This window comes from Phoxinus phoxinus, assembly GCF_949152265.1.
Source record: "Phoxinus phoxinus genome assembly, chromosome: 17".
In the NCBI taxonomy this organism is placed as follows: Eukaryota; Metazoa; Chordata; class Actinopteri; order Cypriniformes; family Leuciscidae; genus Phoxinus; species Phoxinus phoxinus.
Window position 1 is genome coordinate 30656316 of NC_136892.1, and position 16270 is coordinate 30672585.

General features: G+C 38.4%; 1 protein-coding gene across 6 annotated transcripts in view; it reads right to left on the reverse strand.

The window, feature by feature from the left end:
- sema4d (sema domain, immunoglobulin domain (Ig), transmembrane domain (TM) and short cytoplasmic domain, (semaphorin) 4D) overlaps positions 1-8872 on the reverse strand; it is a 73384-nt gene extending 64512 nt beyond the window's left edge. For 3 of the 6 annotated variants that reach the window (XM_079586406.1, XM_079586404.1, XM_079586401.1), the window contains exon 1: positions 8734-8872. The gene's annotated coding sequence lies outside the window, so the exon portion shown is untranslated. The other 3 variants (XM_079586398.1, XM_079586402.1, XM_079586405.1) reach the window with 3 other exon arrangements.
- Between the last annotated feature and the right edge of the window lie 7398 nt (positions 8873-16270).

Here is a 16270-nt window from a genome sequence, read left to right on the forward strand (position 1 = left end):
GTCACGCATTGAAAAATAAATTGTGCATGATGTACAACGTGATTCTCATCTACATGCCAATCATTTTCCAGATTTAATTAGCTTGTCTTTCTTTGGCTCGGTTTGAATTAATAACTTCGCTCTCCGAAACTAGCTTTCTGGAAGAACGAACACAGATTGTGATTTTAAAGAGATTGGTGTACCATTGAAATGACATCAGCTCTGCAATAAAACAAGCCTCCAAACAATAGACATCTTATTGAGATACAAAGCTGCAAAACTACAAAAATGTGTTTACTAAAGGGTTATATCGTGTTCTGAAATGACTGGGAAGTTTTGAGTTGTGATAGTATGAACAAACATTACAAATGAGAAAGACAATTCGGTTTTCAATGCAAATGCAAATATGCACATTAACACATTCATATTATGTCTGCAGTGTGTAATATAGCTCTTTGTGAAGGTAAAAAGTCTGCAAAGTTTTAAAGATCAAAGTGCACAACAAATAAGTTATTGTCTCACAACAGACTGGGCCATCTGACCAATCAGAGCAGAGTAGACCAATCACAACAGACTGGGCCATCTGACCAATCAGAGCAGAGTAGACCAATCACATCAGACTGGGTCATCTGACCAATCAGAGCAGAGTAGACCAATTACAACAGACTGGGTCATCTGACCAATCAGAGCAGAGTAGACCAATTACAACAGACTGGGCCATCTGACCAATCAGAGCAGAGTAGACCAATCACAACAGACTGGGCCATCTGACCAATCAGAGCAGAGTAGACCAATCACATCAGACTGGGTCATCTGACCAATCAGAGCAGAGTAGACCAATTACAACAGACTGGGCCATCTGACCAATCAGAGCAGAGTAGACCAATCAGAACAGACTGGCCATCTGACCAATCAGAGCAGAGTAGACCAATCACAACAGACTGGGCCATCTGACCAATCAGAGCAGAGTAGACCAATTACAACAGACTGGGCCATCTGACCAATCAGAGCAGAGTAGACCAATCACAACAGACTGGGCCATCTGACCAATCAGAGCAGAGTAGACCAATCACAACAGACTGGGCCGTCTGACCAATAAAGAGCAGAGTAGACCAATCACAACAGACTGGGCCATCTGACCAATCAGAGCAGAGTAGAACAATTACAACAGACTGGGCCATCTGACCAATCAGAGCAGAGTAGACCAATCACAACAGACTGGGCCATCTGACCAATCAGAGCAGAGTAGACCAATCACAACAGACTGGGCCGTCTGACCAATAAAGAGCAGAGTAGACCAATCACAACAGACTGGGCCATCCGACCAATCAGAGCAGAGCAGGCTCACGGAAAGGAGCGGTTTAAAGCGTGAATCGAACCGTTTCAGACACTGAGAAAAGAGCTGATGCTAGAAAATTAAAGTGTTTTTTGATCTTGGATGCATGTAAACTGATTGTAGGAGACTACAAAACAAAATTAGCAATCTTCAAAATAGCATTATCTAAAGATGTTGCACTTTAATATGTTCCACTCAACATTTCGAACATTCTAAAACACTGGATAATGTTACAATGTAACACTGAAGAACACAATGAACCCTGAATGACCATGAGTCAGTGCACTAGGGGAGATGTTGTTTTGTACTTTTCCATGAGTATTTGAGTGTGTGTTAACGGTCACAACATCACACATGCTTTCACCCCATCAGAGTCACAGGATTCTCATAGAACAGAAGCACAGATACAGATCCAGCCAAAGCTTTCAGCATCATTTCATATCATATGATGAAAAACAGGTCTTTGTAGTTTGTACAAATACTCTAACATTCACAGTTCAAACCTCCTTCTGGTGCTTAAAACTCCAAAAAAGGACATAAATTATTATATTAATACAAATGATTTTAAAAGTACAATTAAAAACTCCAAATGAACAAGTGTGCACTATACTGAACAAAAATGCTGATGTAGTATTTACTTTGAAACCATTTTAACTCACAAATTGCAGGTAAACTTCACGAATAATTACAAAGAAATGGAAAGTAACATATTGAATGAAACAAGGGTTCATTGGGGTTCTATATAGAACCATAGGGTTCTTTACTCAACTCCAAAGAACCTTTTATGCTAAAAAGGTTCTATAATGACAAGAAAGAACCCTTTTGGTTCTTAAAAACCCTTAAAAGGGGTTCTGTATATAGAACCTTTTAGGGGTTCCAAATACGAAGCGCCTATAGAACCTTTTAAGGTTCTATATAGAACCTTTTCTTCTAAGAGTGTGTAACATTATTCCCTCTGAATATTTTTCCCTCCACCACAGTTTTAAAGTCTTAACTGCATTTATGCAAATCCACAATCACTCTGTGCATGATCACAATATGACATATCTGATCAATGTAATTCACTGAACGTAGTGCAAATGAGATTTGAGAGCTGTAGTTTGGAATAGAGTTGAGAAGGTCAGAGAGAGGTCGGAAAATGATCATGTTAAACTAAATTACGAGTGTTTTGGTGCAGGAGACCTTGACTAGCTCCAGGGAGAAGTCTAATGCAACAGGGATGTAGAATGTGGTCTTGATTGAACACAATATCATTTGCACAAGCGCACTTTTAAAGCGCTGACTGCTCTCTCCTCCACATAACTTTGTTTCTTTTCAAACACTCCCTTCAGAAATATTTAATCTCTGTAAATTCTTCTTTCACTCCCTAACCCACCCAGAAAACATTTGCATTTAATAAAATCATTAATACAATTGAGAACACTGCTGTAAATGCAAATAGGGATCAATCATTATCGTTTCCCAAGAAAGAATTTGCTTCTTTGCTGGCATTGGTGTTATCTGGTCTAAAACGACATCCGTGTCCGATAACTCGTGGCACGCAACAGAAATCAAGTCAATCCGACACAATGAATCCATTCAGCAGGGAGACGCTCCAAACTGCAGAATGGCCTTCCCATCTGCCAATAAATCGATTATCTCTGGAATGAGCCGGTTTTAGTGATCCGAGATTAAAAATGACCATCCCACACGAGTCTTGTGACTCTCCATGAAGTCAACTTGAAATCCAAATTTAACCCATTAACTTTTGTTTCTGGTTTCACTGTGAATGATTCATAAATGCATGTTGTTATGAAAAAAAAAAATTGTCTTTATAATATTTCTTCAAATGACTGATTGGCCCTCTTATTTAAAGACACTTTTAAATAATGTCAGAAAAGATTTCTATTTCCACTAAATTCTGTTCTTTTGAACTTTCTATTCATCCAAAGATCCTGGAATTAAATGCTCAGCACATTATACTGATTTCTGGAGGATCATGTGACACTGAAGACTGGAGGAATGATGCTGAAAATTCAACTTTGCATCCCAGGAATAAATACAACTTTACTATATATTCACACAGAAAACATTTAACTGAAATTGTGATAATATTATATTACTGTTATAACAATATTACTGTTTTTACTGTATTTTTTATTAAATAAATGCAGCTTTGGTGAGCAGAAGAGACTTTTGAATGATGATAGTACAGAACAGTATTGTAAAAAAAAAAAAGTAAATCTAACTGTAGAAGACAGTAAAAATGCGACTGTAAAAAATGCGACAGTAAGAGTAAGTTTAGTAAGTTCCCAGACTATATGGAGGAAAATTAAATAGATCTAACCTTACATTTTGTAATACTGTTAAATGTACCTTCTTTTTTTTTTTTTAAGTAAAAAGAACAAAATAATCATCTTATAGTTTACAGTGAAAAGCCGTATACCGAGTTTCCTGTGTGGCATTTCACATTTGATGTAAAAAAATATGATGTTTTTTGTTATCAGTTGTACATATTCTGTTGGATTTACCAGTTTAAAATGTTTTGTGTGTGTAAATTACAGTTTTAAACTGTAAATGTACATGTTTTTCTGTAAATGTGTTTACATTTTTACTGTAATTTTACTGAATTATTCTGGCAACCACAGTTGGCAGTTTTTTTTTACAGTGAACATATATTTTGCAATAATAGCTGCAAGTTATGTAGTGTAACTTTGTGATATCTATGCATAAATATATTTGAAAAGATTTTCTAACAAAAAAAATGAAATGTTATCTTGACTTGGCAGATGACTAAAATAAAAAGTCTAAGAAGTACTAAAATTACTAAACCGGCACTAAAGCTGAAATAATTAATTAAACTGAAATACTTTTTTAGGGATGCACCGATACAACATTTTTGGCCGATAACCGATAATTCTTTATACTTGAAAGCCGATAACCGATATATTGGCCGATAAATCTAAATCCACATTTTATATAATTTTTGAGAGACCGATTACAATTTTATATAGCCTATGAAAGACTTGCGCTGCACATGTTGCACGGCATTTTCCTTTTGAAGTGATTCCAATCATATTTAAAACATCATGGTGAACAGAGCGTATCTGAAGTGTCTCAAACTGAAGGAAATAATACATTATTTATCAGCTTTAAGACAGTGGACAAACGATCTTATCGGCCTGATAACGACAACATTGAAACTGATCATATATCGGCCGATACCGATATGGTGGCCGTTATATTTTTCATCCCTAAAACTAATAAAATGACATAAAATTACTAAACTTAAACTAAAATTAAATTGTCTTGCAAATATAAAAATAGAAGCTAATTCAAAATATTAACATACACCATATAATATAGTATAAATAATATTAAAATAGCACTGCTCCCAACAACAACCCTCAATACATTATACAAAACTAAATCTTTAAGTTTGCAAGCATAAAAATGCATGTGCATGACACGATTAAAGGATTAGTTCACTTTTTAAAAAAACTTGACCTTTTCAACGTAATTGCGTATTACGTGACGTCACAAACGCGCATCACAGAACAGAGCAAGGCGAGCATTTGTGCTTAAAACTTAAACTTTTATTTTTATTTTTTAAATGACAGCGTTTCGCTAGATAAGACCCTTATTCATCGTCTGTTGTCGTTTAAAGCCCGTAAAGCCAGCGGCGCTGACACTGTCATTTGGACCTTGAACCGTTTGGTCACCAGTGAAGTACATTATATGGAGAAATGTTTTCATCAAAAACCTTCATTTCTTTTCGACTGAAGAAAGAAAGACATGGACATCTTGGTTGACATGGGGGTGAGTAAATTATCAGCAAAAGTTTTTTTAAAAGTGAACTAGGCCTAATCCTTTAAGGTAAGATGTGGTGACAACACAGTATTGGCCTCTCAACTGGACCGCAACGCTCCTCTCACTGGCCTCGGCGCATCATTATTACTCAGTCCTGTTATCGATTACCAAGCATTGCTTATCACAGTGTGTTTTCAAGAACAGCAAACAGCAGCTATCTGAAGAAACCCCGTGACTGCTCTGGGACCTGCGCAGGTGTCGGGGGCAGCATAAACTAGCCTGTGGTCAGATTAGAGGGGTAATTAGTATCCAGAAAGGTAACAGAATAAGGGCGTCCTCCTATCAGGCCAGATCCTTCTCTCCACACTCCTCTGGGAGACGGAGGGATGTTGGCAGAGGGACACAAAGCACGACTGTGTTCGGCTCACAAACTCAAGAGTGGCACTTTTGTGCGGTTTCTTAGAGTGAAGGAACATTATGTGCCGCGGACGAGTCTTTTTCAGCGCCCACAATGTGGACGGAGCATTAAAACAGGGTCGGAGACCGGTTAGGGCATCGATGTAGGGTTCGGATCAGGGGCCGGTTTCACAAAGATAGACTTTGACTATGGCTTAGATATAGTAGATAGTCAGACTTCAGATAGACATCTAAATCAGACCGTTACACAAAGCACTTAAGACTTTGACTATCTTAAGTAGGACTACACTGCAATGCATTCTGGGTAAACTAAGACACTTTTCAAAACAAAAAACATGGCGGATCGAGTAAGCGCATTCAGCCGGTCAGTGCAGTTTATCCCAGCAGAACATATGTGTTTGTTGGAGGAGTAGAACAGTTACAAGGACATTTTACTTGGGAAATTTAGCGGAGAATGTAGTAACAAGAAGAAATGTTTGGAAAAAGATTGCTATGACAGTTAACAGCGTTAATCCGACCGTTGAGCGTTAAAGACGTACAGAAAAGATACAAAAACGAAACCGACGATGAAGTCCTCATTATTATATATTTCCAGTAGGTTACTGCGGTCCCTAAAAACCCTTTCCCTTCTCAGCGCTCTCCACGTCGTCTGCAAACCACAAATTATGAGCCATTTTCCCTTTTCTTTTGGCTGTTTGTGATGTAACTGATTGTTACTGCTGGTTGCCAAGGTAACAGAGTCTTAGACCGAAGTTAGCCTGGGGGTAAGTAAGGTGTCTAATTTTTTGGGTCTAAATTAAGTCAGTCTTTATTTTTGTGAAACAGTCTAACTTGCATTAGACTAGTCTATGAGCAAATTTTAGACTTGTCTAACACTATAGACCGGTCTAAAATAGCTTTGTGAAACCGGCCCCAGGTCGCATTTCACTAGCTTCCTAATGAGAGACCCCTGCTATCGCTTCAATAAGATGGTCAATCGCTGCATTGTTTTTTTGTCCAAATTCAAAACATTAAAGGGGTCTGTTCCCCCAAAAATTTTAATTCATCATTGTAACTCAATGCTGAAAAGGTGTACTATCCCTTTAAAACAACACTTGAGTGTAAATCAGTCAGTCTGGATCTCATAGGTTTTGTTCTGAAAGGCCGGTTCTGCTTATCGACGGGCCACTGGTGTTCGGTTCACAGGGATATTGGGTACCGGTCTGACCCGGCGCCAACTCATCTGGGTTACATGATTCTATCGTGTTCAGTGTGTTCACCCATGAAGGCGGGTCATTGTCTGGCTGGACTATCGACATAATCCAAGTTCAGATTAACATACGGTATACGACCCACTCATAAGATCATTTCCTCATTAAAAATGTCCCGAGGGACTAATTTAACATCAATGAACCCATCGGCGAGTAATGGCATCTGCTCTACTTATTACAGCACTCATCAAGGCTGAATAAAATAGCTTACTGCATTGTGTATACATACACGGCCTACTATTTTTAAAAAGTAGTATGTGAAACAGCACACAGGCATTTCAAATAATAATAGTATGCTACATTGTTGTCACATGACCTCATGACATTGTTTCAAAGCAGCTTTACAGAAAATCCTGATGTTGATGTTAATCTTAATATTTTCATGCCTTATAGTTGCATTTAGCAGATTTGAGCTGGGCGACAATATAGTTACATTTTGTGACAAAATAAACAATCAAGCAGTCGTGATTTTGCTATATACTATTATATACTATGTGATGCATACTGTATTAGTTATACTTATTTATGTATAATTCTGTCAAATAATCCAATCAAATGCTGTAGGTCTGATTACATGCTGTATAAATACTGCTAAATTAATACATTTAAAATGCAAAAACATAAGTACAAGAAGTAGGGTATTGTGAACATAGCCCAACTCTATATTGGTATACAAAAAAGTCACCTGATGCTAAATTTAAGATTTAGTTCAAGCAATACGAACACTTTATCTTTTAATAACATTATCATGTGCTTTTTGTGTATTAAATTTCTTTAACAGCAAAAGACCAAGAAGTCCCTGAAGCAAAGAATCAATTCTATCATTGATTTCAAGGGTTATATTTTAGGGATTAAGGGTCAAGAGGTCATGGACACAAAGGCATTTAATGATAACCCTCCTCTGACAGCCAACAATTCACGTCAGGCTATATTCTTCCACTTAGCACACACTTTTACCTTGCTTTCTATTTTAGACAGCCTTCAGGCACCTGCTCTCAGACACGAACGAGTCTCCAAACATGTTTGGAAAAACTAGATGAAGATTTATGCAGTTTAAATGAACACAAGCAACAGAAACACACTGAAAAATATACATTAACTGCGTCGAAAAATAATCTTAGTTGACATGCCAAACACTTAAACTCATTATTATTTGAAAGACTGCATGTATAATGTTACTACAATATTACTTTTATGTTAATGCACATCATTCATAACACATGACCATTTGAATTAAACTACAAAACAACAAAAGGGGTGATTAAACCTTCACCTCACACATACGATGCTCATGTCGTCCCCAAATACATTTGCATTGATTATTATAGAAAGTTTGTACAACTAACTAAACACAACCTGACTAGTTCTCAACTAAAAAAGCACAAAGAGAAAAAAAAAGATGTTGTGGTCTCATTTGAGCTAGAAGACTCTTTTGTTGTTTAGATGAAAAAGTCTGGGATAATTTATGCGAGTTTGACTGCAGACCTCCACATGACCCTTAAAATGCCAGACTAACATAAAAAAAACACAACTAAACTAAACAGTAGCCTACTAAACGCGCAGGTTAACCCAGTTTAAATTAATTTATGCAAACAAACAATTAAAAGGGAGCGACAGAAGACGACAGAGACGCTGTCAGCCAATGAGCATTTGATATTTTAAAAAGAGCAAATGCTTTCCTTTTGTTCGGTTGTTTCTAAACCAAATACAAAGAGACACTAAACTAACCCGCCACTAAACGCGAACAAACAGCGACATACGGTGAAACTGAAGAGTTTTGTCGTATAAAGGAGGAAGAAACCTGCTGTAAATGATCCAGCCGCGGAGGAACAAGTGCAGCTCAAAGTCCTAAACCCGAGAGAGAAAGACCAGAGTCCATAGAAACCGGAGAACAACAATCCTCAAAACCCGAACACACACACACACACACACACTGCGACTGAATCCCGCACAGACACTCACCCGGGCGCGTGAAGAAGGAAGGGTTCCGGTCCTCCGGTTCCGCGCGCGGGTTAAACGTTTAAAGTTTAAAGAGTTTGTGAGAGCTGATGCCGTGACCTGACGCGCTTCTCCCTCTCAGCAATGTGTGTGTGTGTGTGTGAGAGAGAGAGAGAGAGAGAGAGAGAGCGAGCACGAGCGATCAACTATCCTGAGACGCTTATAAACAACCAACTATAGAATAAGTTGGTTTCGTTAATATACGTTTGGATTTTTTTCAATTTTATTTTTATTTGATAAACGTTTGATTTAAAAAAAGAGATATTTTATGTTTGTGGAAAAAAAAATATCACTCAATACAACAAATAATTGTATGTGATATTACAAAAAATAATAATACATATGTAAACCTTAATTCTTGATGCCATATCAAATAATAATATAAAATAATTTTAACTGTTAGTGAAAATTGTTATATGTGGTAATAAATAACATATATTAGAACTTGCAACAACAGCTTGTACAGCTTCTGAGAAGTTGATGGAATGATTAAACCGAACATCACACATCAGTAGTGGTGTTTCGCTCATGAATGATTCAGTGTTTTTACACAAATCGGTTGAGTGAATGATTCAATGACTCATTCATAGAGGCAGTGGGTGGCCCTGTCCCAAATGGCACACTCCAGACTTGTGGACTTCCTCAGAGTCCACACTTTGGTGACGTCATGTAGTGCAGACCTATAGGGCCCTTGGTGCGAGTCCACGAGGGCGCATTGAGAGGTATTTTTGGGACAGACTCGATCGTCACGCCGGAAATAGGAAGATGGTCCGGTTGTTGTTTAAATATTATATTTCTACATTTACATATGACTCAGTAAAGCCCTGACATTCGGTTATATTTATTTAATTAAGCATAATGCGATCGTAGCCTATTATTCAGTGCGCTATTTATGTTTATATTAAATATATATTTATATTTATGTTTGAGACATCAACCACTGGTTGATGACCATAATGTTTGTATAAACTGTAGGTAATAACTGGCAAAATGTACACATAGGTTATAAAAATAATGATATTTACACTTAAATATTTTCTTCTCATCCATGTTAACATGAGTCAAAGCTCCTCCCATTCGTTGTCTGATTGGCCTTTCGCAAATTCGCAAGGATTCCTGGGTAGTTAAAGTGCGTGAAGCCTGCATCCATGCGGGCTTCGCGGAAGACCGCTTCAAGGGTACAAAGGGGGCGCTGCTGAGCACACTTCAGAGCGTTAAAATGATGAATGGGACGGCCTACGGACTCGTAGACTCAGCGAGCATGCGCAATTTAAGTCCACGAGACCGAAAGTCCACATCAAGTGCGCCATTTGGGACAGGGCCGGTGTGTCCCAAATGCCCCCTATACCCTTAAATATGGCGCTATTTGACAGAACAGCCATTTGTAGTGGTTTTGGAAACCAAAGTAGACATTATCAAGTGCACTTATTCAATCCCACAATGCACCGCAATAACGAGCGTACAACCGATGTACGCTCAATGGCTAAAGAATACCCATAATGCACTGTGACGGCTGTGCCAAATGAAATCCCGCGTGGATAAGTGAAGTAATGTAGAGAATAGTGAATGAGTGTAGTGGGTGATTTCAAACACAGCAAGTCAACTGTTTTGTTACTGAATGAATCAGCGTTTTGTAATGACTTGGTTTAGTGAATGATTCAATGACTCATGCTGAGTTTGAAATCTCCCCCCTACCCTCATTCACTATTCCCTACACTAGTCCACTAATATAGTCCCCTTGATGGAATGAATAAAAACGAGTGAGTGAATTCGGACACTGAGTACGCCAGAAGGGCTGACGCGGTGCATTATGGGATTGAATGAGTTAATTTCGATTACATCCACTATGGTTTCGGACACCATAATGGGTGTCCCCTCAAATAACGCCCTATTTAGGGTTATATGGGGCGATTTCAGACACAGCCTCAAAACAGTAATGTTATTTCTCTCTAAGGCATGTTTATAAACGCCACTGAAATGTCCTAATTGAACTAATCCTAATCGTGGCTTTATAAGCCCTGTCTGTGAAACCAGGCCATAGAGTTATTGCACCTATAGAGTCATTGTGTTTATAACAAGCATTTAAAAGTGTTGTCTTTGGCTGAGCAGTGTTTATAGTGTTACATAAGCTCAGTATGTGAGGATACGTGTTACACTGGAACATAGATTTGCTTTTATGGGCTCTGTGTCTCAAATTATGGGCCTTTTATTTATTTTGAATTTATGCAAAAAGTACATCCGACAAGAAAATAAAATCAAGTACACAAATCAAATCAAGTTAAACATAAAAAAGAATAATACTAAACAATAGTTACAACCAAATGTTTTTTTTTTTTTTTTTTACCATTTAAACCATTCAAATTATTGGCCTTGACATCACAGTGGATGTTTATACGAAATAAAAAGCGGAAAAAGAAACATTTCTTTAGCCACTAGCAAACTGCAAGAAAGAAATGAAAGGCCCCTTGTCAAAAGGTCAAAGGTTATGTGACATTTTCAGCTCACGGAGGAGTGAATCAAAACAGGAGTGTGGAGGACAGAGCAAGTGTTGTTTATCATTACCAGGCAACAGAACGACTGCATTCATTCATTATTTACACTATTATTATTCACATTATTTTTTGAAAAAGGAATATAGTCAATAAAGTTGCTTGTGTGCACCACTAGTTTCAGGCCAGCGGCTCTGGATATTTAACTTGATGAGCCGCGAAAACAGTTTCCATCTGTTTTTACGTATTGTTCTCACAGAATGACCCTTTAAACTGCTTTATCTGTTATCTGAAGGAATTTTAAAAGAAGAGATCTGATGTAATGACACTCGTTACACAGATAACAATGGCAAACGAGCAGCGCTCATGAATCAGCAGGACCGATGGCGAGTGTTGCGTGTGAGCCTGTACGTCACGGTCCGAGTGCAGTGTGTACCTCTGCTGTACACGTGACGTGAAGTATGCGTGTAAACATGCGTGAGCTGAGATCAGTGTGTTAAAGACACCTGTAGGTCTGGGAATGTGAGGCATCTCTGAGGGACGATGATCAGACCTGCCCTGTATAGATACTGTATGAAGTACACAGTATCCTAATGTCAACTAGATTTGAACAGTTTCTGAAGAAAATGTGAGCTGTGCTTGTGTAGGAGGTCACCACAGGGTTTCTTTATGGTTGCTAGGGTGTTCTAGCTTGTTGCCAAAAGAGTTGGCGCTAGGAGGCTGCCAGTGTGTTGCTAGGGTGTTCTGGGTTGTTGTCAGGGAGTTGCTATGTGGTTGCTATAGTGCTCTAGGTTATTGGCAGGGTGTTGCTATGTAGTTAATAGGATTGTCTGGGTGGTTTCCAGGGAGTTGTTATGTGGTTGCTAGGGCAGGGAAGTTGCCAGGAATTTGCTATATGGTGGTTAGGGTGATCTAAGTAGTCGCTATGTGGTTGAATTTGTAGTCTGTGGTTGCCAGGGAGTTTCTATGCATTTGCTAGGGCAGGGAGTTACTATGTGGTTGCTAGGGTGTTGTAGGAGGCTGCCAGGGTGTTCTGGGTGGTTGACATGGGACCACCTATGGGAGTTGCTATGGTTACAATACTGCTCTAGGTTATTATTGCCAGGGCATTGCTATGTAGTTGCTAGAACAGCGAGGATGCCAGGGATTTGCTATGTGGTTTCTGGTACTGGAAGGTTGCCAGGGGGTTGCCAGGGATTTCCTATATGGTTGTTTGCCAGAGAGATGCTATGCAGTTGCTACAGGGAGTTGCAATGTGGTTGCCAGGGTGTTGTGGGTGGTTGCCAGGCAGTTGTTACAGTATGTGGGTGCTTGGATGTTCTAATCTAGATGGTTGTCAAGGAGTTGCAATGTGGTTGCCAGGGTGTTCTGGGTGGTTGCCAGGCAGTTGTTACATTATGTGGTTGCTTGGATGTTATAATCTAGATGGTTGCCAAGGAGTTGCTATGTGGTTGCTAAAATGCTTTGAGTAGTTGTGAGTGTTCTGGGTGGTTACCAGGGAGTTGCTATGTGGTTTCTTATGGTCTTTAAAAAGTCAAGAGGATAGAGGTTTGTTCAGATCAGTATTAGCAATGCCAGTTGTGCCCCCCCCCCCCCGCCCCCCCTAAGCAAAACTGAGTCAATAATTTCTCTAGAATACGTTATGTACACGGGCCCTATATGGAGACATATGCATGTTTTAATACTGTGGCATTCCTGCACTACAAAACCACATTACCAGTTGAACTGCAAGCTTCTTGAAGCTGACCCACCAGCAGGTTCTGTTATTCCTGAACGCAGCAGCTGCTGGTGGCTTAACCCCGGGACCGTTCTCTGAGGACGCTGATATGACGGATAATTGCACAGATGTGTTGTTTTTCTTCCTCTTCTCCCACGAGAGTAATTACAGGAGGGAGTAGAGATCTGATCTGAGTTCATGGCCTGTATGAATAAAAGTCGAACTAGTTTGATATACAGAAACTCTGCCATCGATGTTGGGTTTGATTGAAGAATATTTTTTTTTATCTTACATAGTGTTTTATTTTTTATATGTGCAATTTGGCATTTCCCATGTACTCATAATGCAAATATGCAATTCAAATGTGACATTTTGAATATCCTGCTGTTTCCCAGCAGTAAAAGCAATAATCCTTATCAGAGTGCATACTGTATGATTATGTAAATATGACTTTTCTGGACATGACTTCAGTGTACAGTAGCCTACATCTCTCACACAGAATGCAATAATTTTAAACGTTACAAAGCAGATAGTTGCAGTCCTGCTGATTGCTCGATTCATAAAGCTATGATTTGAAACAGCTGTTCAGCAGATACTGAGCGTGCAAAATATTAAACACCCTCTCACCCCTTTCCATATCAGCTGCAGCTCGGATGATCTCGTATAAGCCGTGTTTTACACTATAACAGCACTCTCACACAATGGCAAGCCTTTCCAGAGCTTAACCCGAACTAAGTGAGAGCTCAGAACGGTTCAGTTTTTTTAATAGTTATATAATTATAAATAAAATGCAGATAGAACTGTTGACGTGAATAATTGCAATTTTATTTAGCATAGTATTATTTATTTCATTAAATAAAATGCATGGTTATGTTTAATGTAATATATTATTATTAATAATAATAATAGGCTACTGCACCTCGAGGATGGTGTGAAGTGAGTGGGGATAAACCCATAGGGATAAAGAGAAAGACAGTGCGGGTGAAAACAGAGACGGAGACGGCGGGCTGGCGAGTGTCTAGTTTCGCTCGAGCATTCCTGCAGGATTAAACTGTCCTCGAGTCAGTCACAGACAAACAGATTCAAAGCTGCATGTCATTCCCGAATCAAACACCACATATCAAGAACATATACACACAGTCCTGGTCCAATAAAAGTTCTGGGCCTGAGAGGAGTTTATGTGTCGCACTGACGCAATGCTCGTGCGCCATCTAGTGTCGAGGCGTCGAACAGGTATATTGATCACTCGTGTTCATCATGGAAATATGATAAGCAAGTTTACCTAACTTTTTTAAAGGTGTGTTTGTGTTATATATTACTATTATTACACGATTTATTTTATATATATAAAAAAGTGATAATAAAACAATTATTATTTATAATAATTAGTCATACAATTGGTATTATTATATTATAATAAGTATATTTCTATATTATATTTTTTATATTAATATCACCACGAGATCATTTTAATGCACCCACGTTCGCCACTAGAGGTCACAATAAGATACATTTTGACATTCACTTGTTTTTAATAAATTCAAACAGGTTTTAAATAATTGGTTGCATCGTTTCCGGTTCTGGTCTTTTGTAGTGCTTCGTTAAATATAAAGCTGTTTTACTCAAGATGCCTTCGAAGGAGTGAGCAAAGATTAGCGGAACCAATAATATCCACCGCATATGCAGATCTGTAAGTGTTTTCCCCTCTTATATTCACTAACTAACATAAGTACATCAAAACTAAATATAGCGTCAACCGTAAAAATAGTTAGCTAGGATTATTATTTTTTTATTTTTTATTTTTATTGAAGGCAACAATGGGTACAAACGTGTAAAACCATCAATGTACAATCCAACATTTATAGTTAGCTAGGATTAATAAGCTGATTCAAAGTCCATATCGCCGTCAGTTCTGCCGTTAGATTCACCCCAAAATGAAAATTATGTTATTAATTACTAACCCTCATGTCTTTCCAAACCGGTAAGACTTTCATTCATCTTCGGAACACAAAAGAAGATATTTTTAATTAAATCTGGGAGATTTCTGTCCCTCCATTGACAGTCTATGCAACTACCACTTTCAAGACCTAGAAAGGTAAAGACGTAATACATGATGTGACTCCAGGGCCCGTATCCCTAAAGATTCTGAGAATCCTCTCAGAGAGCTCCTATCTTAACCTAAAAATTCCTTGCCAGGAGTTTTAGCTTAGAAGTGATTCCAGAACATTTTCAGTGAACTCTGAGCAAGGAATGGATGGAAAATCCTATCTTAGTGAGGAGGTGTGGTTGACCCCGTTGCTAGGTATGAGTCATCATTTCAAAAGCCGTGATTGGTTGATCCTACAAGTTTGATGAAAATGAACTTTTGGTGATAATGAGCAAAGGATGTACCCTCAAATCAATAAACATAATTATACACTCTAATCTTATGCAGACTGTAATTGTAAATAATATTTCACATTCAAGAAAATATCTGGAAAATGAATAGTAAGCTGTAGGGGTTATAGCCTATAACATTATAATCTAAAATATGTAAAAACTTAAGCTCATTACACTCTCTTCGAATAATGATTCGTGTCTTATTTGCTCATATTAATATCCTAGCTGGCATATTTTGTACTTTCACTCCCATATGGACCCCATTGAAAACAAGATGGCCTATCTCAAGGGGCTGTCCTTAATGAAGTAGAAATTGCAACGTTACAACTCAGTGTGGTCTTAACGAGGGTCCACGGCTCAGCTTTTATCAATGTCTGTGATTGTCCAGTGTTTGCAGGACATCTCTCCTGCCTCTGTTGGCCATTTTGTGCAGCTGCTTAGGGGAACTCCTAAGCCACTAAAAGTCCTCTTCCCTGCTCTTAGCAGATCTCGCCTTAGGAGCCCTTTTAAGCACTAGGAATCTTGAGGAATAGCTTTTATATTAACTGGGATTTTCGTGTCACTTTTAGGGGAAATTCTAAGAAAACGTCATGACTCTGAGAATTTTCTTAGAATTTGGCCGCTAGGAGCCACTTTTTGCACAAAAATTCTTTAGGGATACGGGCCCAGGGGTTTAACCTAACTTTTATATAAAAAACATAAGTAACTACTTTATTTCCAAAATATTAATTTCTAACACGTGTTCATGAGCATAACTTGTGTGTTGTGTTGAGGCAAGAGCAGACGTTGTTGCATGAATGTGTGTTGGAGAATAATGTTTTGGGGTGTAACAATATATCGTTTCACAATATATTGCAATACAAAAATGCATAAATATGTATCGTGGATAGTTAAAAATGACTGATGTTTTAGTGGC